The sequence below is a fragment of the Leptosomus discolor genome, chromosome 3, assembly GCF_034619465.1.
Source record: "Leptosomus discolor isolate bLepDis1 chromosome 3, bLepDis1.hap2, whole genome shotgun sequence".
Taxonomy (NCBI): domain Eukaryota; kingdom Metazoa; phylum Chordata; class Aves; order Leptosomiformes; family Leptosomidae; genus Leptosomus; species Leptosomus discolor.
Genome location: NC_141393.1, coordinates 67722096 through 67731862, shown reverse-complemented (window position 1 = coordinate 67731862; position 9767 = coordinate 67722096).

The following is a 9767-nucleotide window of genomic DNA, read 5'->3' as shown; positions in this document are numbered from 1 at the left end:
CCACCACGTGGCTATGAAATCCTAGAACTGCATTTCTGGTGTGAATGCCCCTGTTCGCAAAATGAACATGTGCCAAAAAGCTGCTGGTTCCCAGACTCAAAGGCATTTGTTTGAATATCTCTGAAAAGTGAATACAAAGAAGGACCAAAGCAAAAATATTTTAAACAGCTCCATAAATCACCAGTCTCAACTTTGCAAGAGATAGCTTTCTTTAGGTCCACGGTGTATTAAGTGACAGTAAGAGAATTCGCCACCTGAAATTAAGAGTGATTTATTGCAAGGGTACATGAAGAGTACCCAACATTTAATTAGTATGATGATAATTAGCTACATCACACAGCTTTCTGCCATCCACACCTTGATTTAAGCAGAGTCAGGCACCTGAGCAGTATGTGCAGCCTTCTGCCTGCCTTTCCCTGTGTTACCTGGGAAAGGATCCTGGACAACACCAAACCATCAGCAAGTTACTTAAGGCTTAACAGTTTTAAGGCCATTTGAGGCTGTAACCCTAGATTTCACCCTTAGCAGGGAATAGAAACAGGAATCTCCCTTATGCACATAGAGACCTAAATTTATAGCCCTGTATAAGGCAAAAATCGACAGCTCACAAGCATGCCCTCGTCCCCTGGAAGACGCAGCTGCAGCATTAACTCCAGACAAAAATCCCTGCTAGAGAAAACATATCGACTTCTGGTGGGGAGAGCTCCTGTCTTGGTTTTAAATTCACTCGAGACGCAGAGTTTATTCAATTATCAGCCATCTAGAGAACGAAATGTGGCTTCACTCCAAATATCGACTGGGCTGGGGAGAATATGACAACCAGGTTAACCCTTTGTTTACCCTTCAGCTAGACAGAGGGTGGGCAGCAGGGTGGCACAGAGAGATCCTACATACATGCATCATGCATCTTCAAGGTTAAAGCTACTGGCTTAGTCCCCCACATGCAGAAAGGGCTTTTACACTGGCTATGCCTAGGAGGGCAGGTGGAAAAAAAAAATCAGTTTGATGTGGTACCCAATGGGAGGATGCTCTGTTCACAAGCCCCCTTTTGTAAGGGGACCCCATGTAGTACAAAGGGCTCTCTGTCCTCAGGGGAGACCCACGGCTGTAAAAACAAAGAGAGACACCGGGAAAGCGTCTGGTTCATTATTCCCCTCTGAAAAGCTCTCCAGCGTCAGGCTTTTTAAAGGAAGAGTCTGGGCAAGAAGGGGGTGTGGATTAAGACTGAGATTCATTGGAAGAGGCAAAGGGGGGAGCTGGCAAGATGTAAATCCTCACCAAATGCCCTGGGAAGCACAGAGGGTCTTGGGCTGGCAGCAGGGACCACATGCCAGCACATGGGGCTCCCATGAGAGGTCAGAGCTGCAGTAGTATAAAGCAGTTTTCTTTGCTCCTCTAGGATGCATCTGAAGAACTTGAGGGGTACCACTCTCATAGATGTTACCTTAATGACACTGGTTTTACTAGGGCTGTGCAGCCATGCTCACTGGTGGCTCTGGAAAGCAGCAAGATGCTGGATAGAAAGCAAGCACCAGCCAGCACAACTTTTCCACATGCTGCTCAACGTCTATTCTCAGCCATAGCTACAATTTCTGCTAGAGGAGAGGATGGGGAAGGCTATATTGTATTTGGGATGCTAAAGCACAAACCTGCTGCTTTCTGGGAATCTCTTCTATACTAAACCGATCAACTTGAAGCTCACAGCATCATCCTGGCCACTCACTGCAGGCTGGGGTGTTCCTGCAAAGCGAGATTTGCTTTCGGGGGAAACAGGGAGCAGAGCCCTTCCTGGCAGCAGGCCGAGATGGGAAGCTGGATCTGTCCCCTGCGGGAGGGACAATAAATGGCCTCCCTTTCCTTTGTCATTACCTGGCAGCAGCAGCCGTAGCAGACTTGGGTCTGTGAAGCAGCAGGCTGCAGTAACCGCGTACGGAGCGTCTTCGCCTGGGCTGAGCTTGCCCTCTGATGGCAAGCGATGGTACTGAGAAGAAGCAGGTCTCTCCCAAACCCATCCTCTCCCTTGGAGCACAGCAGAGACTTCCCCATCCCCAGCTGAGCGCCCTGATGTCAAAAAGCATTTCAGAGTACTGTTGCCACGAAGGCATCCTCAGCTGAAGGTTGCTCCGGGTAAGTCAGCTTCTCCAGACACCGCTTTGGCCATGACAGCCCAAGTTGTGCCCTACATCAAGCAGGGCTGAGGGGACATCACCTAGCAGAGGGCAAGCAAGGCAGTGCAGGGATGCTGCAGCATCTCAAAGGAGACAGCAAGGCCACAGAAGGCTTTTTTAAAACCCTAGTTTAAAAAAAAGGAGCCTGAGAACAGGAAGGAAACCAGGCAGCTTTTGCCAGACACCTACTAGCTTGTCCAAATCCAGTAGCTGGCTCTTTTGGGGGGCTCCTGAGGACTAAACCCTATGATTTGCCATCCACTGAGCCTGGCAAAGATAAAGCAGGCAGGAGAAGCAGCCAGGGCACAGGCACATCTGCAGCTGCAAGTGTCAGAGAGCAGCAGGAACAGGGCTGCCCCATGCAAGGGGAACAAGCCAGGAGCCAAGGATGACCCCAGCACAGCAGGGCACTCACCAACAAGGGTGCAGCCCCATGGGACCTGAGCACAGAGGCAGGGCTGGGTGCTGATAACAGGGTCCCTCAACACTCCCAGGCACAGCAAAGGAGGCAGGTCCTGTGTCCATTCAAGAACAGCAGAAGACAAAGCAGGACTGGAGACCAGCTCCCTACAGCACAGGACACCAGGTCTGGGTACAACTAGGAATAGGCACCATTGCACCACATGCCAAGCAAGGGGAAAAGCCTAGGTCTGACCTTAAATACAGCTCCTGGGCCAAAGGCCAGAGGGTGGAGAGATGGGTAGAGATCCTAGATGAGACTGCTTGAGGCTATCAAGGCTTTTTGGTGCCCCCAGGGTCCTGGCAGCTGGCATGATGCTGTGGGCAGAGCTTAAACCACCCACCTTTTTTTCCTGCCTCTCCACTATTTCTCTGCTGAAGGTCAGACCCTGGGGCTCAGCTCCACAGGGACAGAGCTGTTGGCTGCTTGCTCTTCGCTGGAATCTGCTTCCAAAGCAGGCACTAAGCAAGGACTTTGCTCCCCTCCATGTTCATACAGGAGGAGATGTATAGGATTTGACAGCTACTAGTCTTTCTCCCCTGTTTCAAAATGAAGGAGAATAAAAGCAGCCATATGAGTATGGAGGTTGCACAACCAGGAGTGACACACACATCTGGGGACTCCTGGGGCTGTACCTGGTGAAGAAGAAATGTATCGGGGCAGTAAAAATGAAAGGGAGACCTGGCTGGGTTAGGGTGTTGGGAGTGTAGGTCGGTGGGTGAGGGCCAGAGGTGGTAAGGACTTTAGGTGATGAATTTTGTGCATAGTCCCTAGCATTCAGCCTGGCCGTGAGAGCAGGCACAACTTTATGTCTTTTTTTAATCATGACAAATCTGTATTGTATCTAGCCTATAAGCAACAAAACAGCAGCACCGTGGGTCATCCTGGGCTCCAGGTGACAGAGTGATGCAGGTGAGCAGAGCCCGCTGCAGCCAGGCAAAGCAGTGAGCAGAGGGCAGGAGTGGTGTTTATGCATCAGCTCAAACACAGGCAAACACATATGGACCTTTGGATTAGTTCAGACAGCAACTTCTATTTGCCAACTCCAAAGGCCTCAGGTTATTTTTTTTTCACAAGATAACCCACAGAGACACCATTTTCCTTCCTACTTGAAGGAGGAGATGCACCAGACATTTCTTTGTGCCCAGCGCAGGTTTGATTTGGGCAATGAATAGCACACTGGCTAGATGGAAAAGCTCACTTGTGTGGGCAGAGTTCATGTCTGGCAGAGGTCACAGGGCAGCGTGCAACTTCCCAGGCTGGAAACCATCAGTAGGTCAGTGGATCACGCCCTGAAATGTCCTTGTTGGAAGAGCAAATTCTTCAAAACCAGTTGGTATGCACCAGGAGAATCAACCCCAATGAATGAAAGTGGACTGGAAAATATTCAGGCAGGTCCTAATACAGTCATTCAATAGGCTTGAAAATACTGAGATTTGAAATAGATTTCTCTATAGTGTGTTCCATTTCCTGATTTAATTCTTACAGCTTGCTTGTTCCAGACTGCCCCTATAACTGCACGGGCCAGACACACAATTCCATAAAAATGCTGCAGAGCAATGGCGTAAGGCAAACACCAGATCTAGGCAGTGGGGGCTGCAAGAAAACATCAATCTTGCAAAACACAAGGTAAATCCTAACAAGTGGGAACACTGAAGACAGATGACTTTTGCTGTCCGTAACATTGTGGAGGGAGTTCACAGGAGATAGCAGCACATGCTAATGCTCAAAAAAACCCAATTGCAAACCACTAAATAGACCTATTCCATACTATAAGGGCACATAAACTACATCAGTGTCAATCATATTTTGTGAGAAAGAAATCACCCTGGACAGAGATACCAAATTCATCTTTATTAAAATTATTAGTACAGTTACACAAAGAATGAATCTGATCATGGATGTATTTAGCATGGCGTGTTAGCTGAGAGTTGGAGCAATAGCAGGGGCTGAGTTTGTCCGGATTTGGGGGTTATCAATGGGAGCAGGTACACTGGGTAAGGAACAGCTGAGCCTCACCACTGCACTGCGTGAGAATGGGTGAGCTTTGGCAGTGCTGCAGCATCCCGAGACAGACCTGGGCTGCACAAACTGAGGGTGGGACAAGGTTGTGTGACAGAGAAACCGTCTCTAGCCCTGCTTATGCCTAGTGGAGAGTTTAGTTAATATTTGCCTAGAAAGCCCACTCTTCGAATACAAGGTCAAAGACTCTCCCAGCAAAAGGACATGCTATAAGGGAGCCTCCACTCTATCCCTGGGCACATGCGTTACTGTGTGGTGTTTAATAACAAGATAGTATTTTTTTTTTTCCCTGTGAAGGGAATTTGATAATTCTGAGCAGTGAATCAAGTATTTCTGCTTGCCTAGGTCAGAAATGAAGTCAGGCTCCTCTGTAGCTTTGCTTCAGCACACACACATTGAAACAGCAGTTGCACGTGCGTTTCTCTTTGGGTCACTGCAGCACCTGGAAACTTTGGAGACAGTATTTCAGTATTACAGAAGAATCACCAAATGATTTTAACCTCATTTTAGTTCAATCAAGTCAAATGCCTGTTCAGAAGACCTGAATGATGTAGTTTGCCGTGTAAACGTGACACTTCTTCCAGATAGATACCCTTTTTTTTTTTCCCTCTAAAGGATCAGAGTTTTTTAAACACAGCAGTGAATGTTAATACTTTATTTTGCTGATTCTTCATTTCTGAAAATGGTTAAACCATTTTTGCTCGAAATCTCTGTGCCAACTTAGACTGAGGCTGATGCACAGAATTCCATCTGCGAGTGGCAAAGGTGTTGTTATAAAGCACTGGAAAAAAATCCTTTTTTTTTAAATAACTCTGTAACTATTATAGATGTCGCTAAGCATCCTTCCTCCTAACACTACTTGCTTCTGCACTGTTGAACTAGAAAAGAAATTTAAAAAACCCAACAAACCAGCCTGGTCCCCCACAGCTCGTGCTGTATTCATATCCCAAGCAGCCTGAGTTAGCTTAAATTGTATATTTTAATAATCAAATATTCTTTCACAGTCTAGTTTCAGGTGATGAGCAGACACATACCCAGGTTGCTGTAAGAGCAATTTGTTCCTACCCCTCTGTCACAACATGGTCATTAAGTGCGCTGTGCCCTTTCCTTGGGGGCTCTCCCCTGTGCAGGAACCAAGCGGATACTGCTGCCCTGCAGAGATGTCTGCTGTGGGCAGGGAGCGCTGAGTTCTCTTCCCCTGTCTGACCATGCCCTCCAGATCCCCACATCTCCATGTCTGACCACAGGAATTGGAATTCAGAGATATTTGTCCAGGTTTCTCCCAGTAAACAGAAGAGGGAGTGTACCTGAGAGGTAGGGACTGGGTCTCCTGGATAGCTTTGCTGCAGGTTAGCTTTAGGAGAAGTTGCTGACAGCCTAATTTCCAGATTTATGGAGCATTAAGAGTTCCCATTGACTCTGTAACCAGGTGATGAATCTGTCTATGCTTCATTTTTCTCGTCTTTAAAATGGGAGAAATGGCATTTCTGTCACTGGCTAGCTGGGAGGTTAATGCAATGATTATTAATAAAGTTCTCTAATGACCTCTGGAGCAGCAATTCCCAAGCCAGGGTGGCAGTTTCTAGCAGGGGCTGCTGTGCTCCTGAACGGACTAATGGACCCCATGGAAGTTAGGTGGCAGCAATGGGGTCAGAAACAGAAGCAGAAGTAATTTTCCTAATGAGTCACCAGCAGTCAGGAGCAGAGCCTGGGAGGTGATTGTCCCTTCCCCCAAACATCTGGCCCATGCGTCACTCTGCGTGGAAGAAGTCTCAATCTCCCTGCATGGTGATCCATGCAGAGCATCCTTAATGATTTCTGCAGCTGTGCTACTACTGGGCATCACAGCTGCAACTGTCTGTTGCACAGGTAAATGCAGCTGCAGTCATAAAACTCACGAACTCAGGGCTTAAAATAAAAGTAGGATTTATGTATCCAGAAATGCAGAATCTATGCTGCTATTAACGTTCATTCATCTATAGGCAGTACTTGTCTGTTCCTTGCTTTAACACCATGGGTAGTGTGTCATCCCTGTTCGCACAGGATCAGAACTTGTATTTCACTGCTTGGGACATGGTCAGCAAACAGCTTCAGAGGCTGGAAAATACAGAAAAATAAGGGCAGATTCCTAAAGCCAGTCTTCCAGAATGTACATCTGTCAGAATTACCAGTTTCTCTGTATAAAGTAATCACTAAGGGTTACAGCTGGAGACAATTTATCCTAGAGTAACTGATTTGTTTTCAGCCTAAGTTTCAGGCCAGTCAGGAACAGGTTGTATTTACTGGCTGGGTAGAAGGTGCCTTGTTATGCTCCACATGCCTTCAAAGGCAGAGAGGCATAACATCTCCCTTAAGAGGAGATGTAAAGGTAATACCCAGATTAAGTGAGGAAACACAAGCAATCCTCTGGGGACAGGTTTGAACCTGAACAGGACCCTAGAAGAAGTGTGCTACATGAGGATGCAGGTGTCCCCATGCCAAGACTCTTCCCTCTATCCTGAACCCATCACAAGTAGTACTTCAATATGGGATCCCAGCCCCAAGGCAATGGAAGCACCTGGCACACTGCTGGCTGGAGGAGACAGAGAAAAACCTCTTACAGCTGATCTATCATGTTTCACTCTTGTACCCCTGCCATTGAGCCTAATAACAGTGCTGTCGATACTTGGATTGTAGCAAATTAATTCTTAGAGCTCATTTCATGCTAACAGGGACTGGAAGATAACTGACGCACCACTGCTCCAGCTGCAGTGAATTTTGAAACTGGGAGACTTTACTCATGTCCTTTATCCCAGTATAATGCACAGGTATCTCCAGGAAGTAGCAGCTAATCTTCCCTTACACTGAATACATTGATCTTCGAACTGGTAATGCAAGGTAACCCCAGGAAAGAAATGTCTCCAGAAGCCGGAGGCTGTTCAATATTCATCAAGGCACTGAAGAGAAGGTCTTTGCTTAGAGGGCTTGTATCCTAAAGCTCAGGTATTGGGGAGTCAGTCCTGCAGTGCTGAAGGTGCTGGGTGCAACACTCACTGCCAGGCCTGCAGGTGGAGGTAGTGTTGTGAAGGCCAGTTACATATAGGCATAAGTGGGCACATATTTGATCTGTAGCAGCTTTTACCTGTGCCATTTTTCCTCCCTGGAGCACAGTCAGTAATGTCATCAAAGAGCAGCAAGACTTTTCAAGGACCAGCCAGTATTTCAGTATATATGAAGCATGTAGATATGCTATTGCCAACACTACTGCTTACTACTGTTTTGTTCTTCCCTTGGAAACCTAAAAGTCCATTTCAGACACTCATCCATAAAGCTTTTGGTCTCTCTGGGAGACAAGAAAATGAGGCTTCCCTTTCTCTTAGCAACAGGAAATACGATGCACACAGACACCAACAGACAGGCCCAAAGGAAGGTATTTAGGCTTTTCTCTTTTGCTCCCACTGAAAACAGGGGGAATTGATGTGTTTTGATGTCTTTATGCAGTTAGTCCTGAGAGTTGCCACTCAGAAGGCTATTCATAGAAAGCAGGAGAACACAAAGACTAAAAAAAAAAAAACCAAAATAAAACACCAAAAAGAACCCCAAAAACTATAAAAATGATTTTTTTTAATAACAGCAACAAAGAGTTAAATCATGGGAGTGACTATAATGGCACATGTCAGCTTGTAAAGGTTAGACTACTGACCTGGATCTCAAAGAGAAGCTGGCTTTGAATTTCCTGATTTGCACCCATCCACACTTCCACACTACCATTCCTCAGAGATATAGTTTGGGTTTTGTTAACTGTCTTGGTTTTGGGTTTTTTTTTTTCAATATTAGGGGTAAATGCACAGGGGCAAGTACCCAATGGTACTCAAGCACAATTGAGAGGGAAAGTCAGGAGGAGCACTCAACAGCTCTCCACATGCAGCAGCATCTCCAGAGTAAATCAAGAGCTGTGTTTCACTGCGCTCCCTTTGGGACATTTGTGATCTGGCGTCCCTGCCACCCTGCTGCATGCCAGATACATCTCCCGACCAACACTGCCTACCTGAAGCCACCTTTTTTTTTCCTCAGACCAGTTTTACCAGCTCTCATACTGGTTGTACAGCCCAATGAAGGCTCACTCTGCTGCCTGTACTGGGAGGAGTGCTGCTGAGCAGATCTTTTTGGGCGTTTTCCCACACCTGGGTTTAGGATTACCATCCTCAGGGAATGCCCTAGTGTTTCACCAGCTGCTCTTTAACCCTCGACAGGTAAAAGCTGACTGCATACAATACAGTTACTCAACGCAAAGCTGGCAATACATTTCCATAGGTTGTTGGAAGAGAAATGAAAGGGAACAGGTACCTCTGCAGTACTTCTGGCCAAGCTGAGAAGTTGGCAAGTGATGTGTTTCATAAACCCCTCAGTTTGGCTTGCAAAAGCCTGGGTCTGGGGGCAACATTTCCCTCAACACCCAAAACATCTTTGGGGCATCATCCACTAACACTTTATTTATTAACTTATGCAGAAAGAGGCCTACCCTTGCTTTTGTAAAACCATGGGCTACTGCAGGGAAACAGCAACACCCCCCGCGCCTCGTTAGCGGGATCCCCACCCACCCAGGCAGTGAGGAGAGTTGGCTCAAGCCCGGCAAAAGCTGTTAACTCATTATCAGGTGCCTTTCCGTGGGGCTGGACAACGTTTGATACTCAGGGTAAAGCTCAGCTGGTGTAGAGCCGCTCTTCGGAGTGCGCATCTAAGGTGGTAACTGCAGGTGGGAGCACCCTGTCAGATCAGTCCTGCCTCTTCATGGGACCCCTCTGCGGTGCTGAGGGGCCGGGGTGGCTGAGGGAGAGCCTTACACCCATCCCACTCTGACGGAGATGCGGTGTCAGGGGGGAACGCCTCCTTGCTTACGGCAAGAGCTGGGTTTGCCCCGTGTGGCCTTCGCCAGGACGGGCCGGAGGAGCGGGCCGGGGGGAAGGGCAGGGGCAGGCAGGCTCCCGGCCCGCAGCCCCCGCCCGGCTCCCCGTCACACGGCCCGCGAACCTGCTGCCGAGCCTCCCGGCGCGGTCGCTCGCCTGAGCTCGGCAGCACCTCGGGCTGCCCGCCCGGGGAGCCCCGCAGCAGCCGCGGGGAGCTCAGGGAAGGCGGCG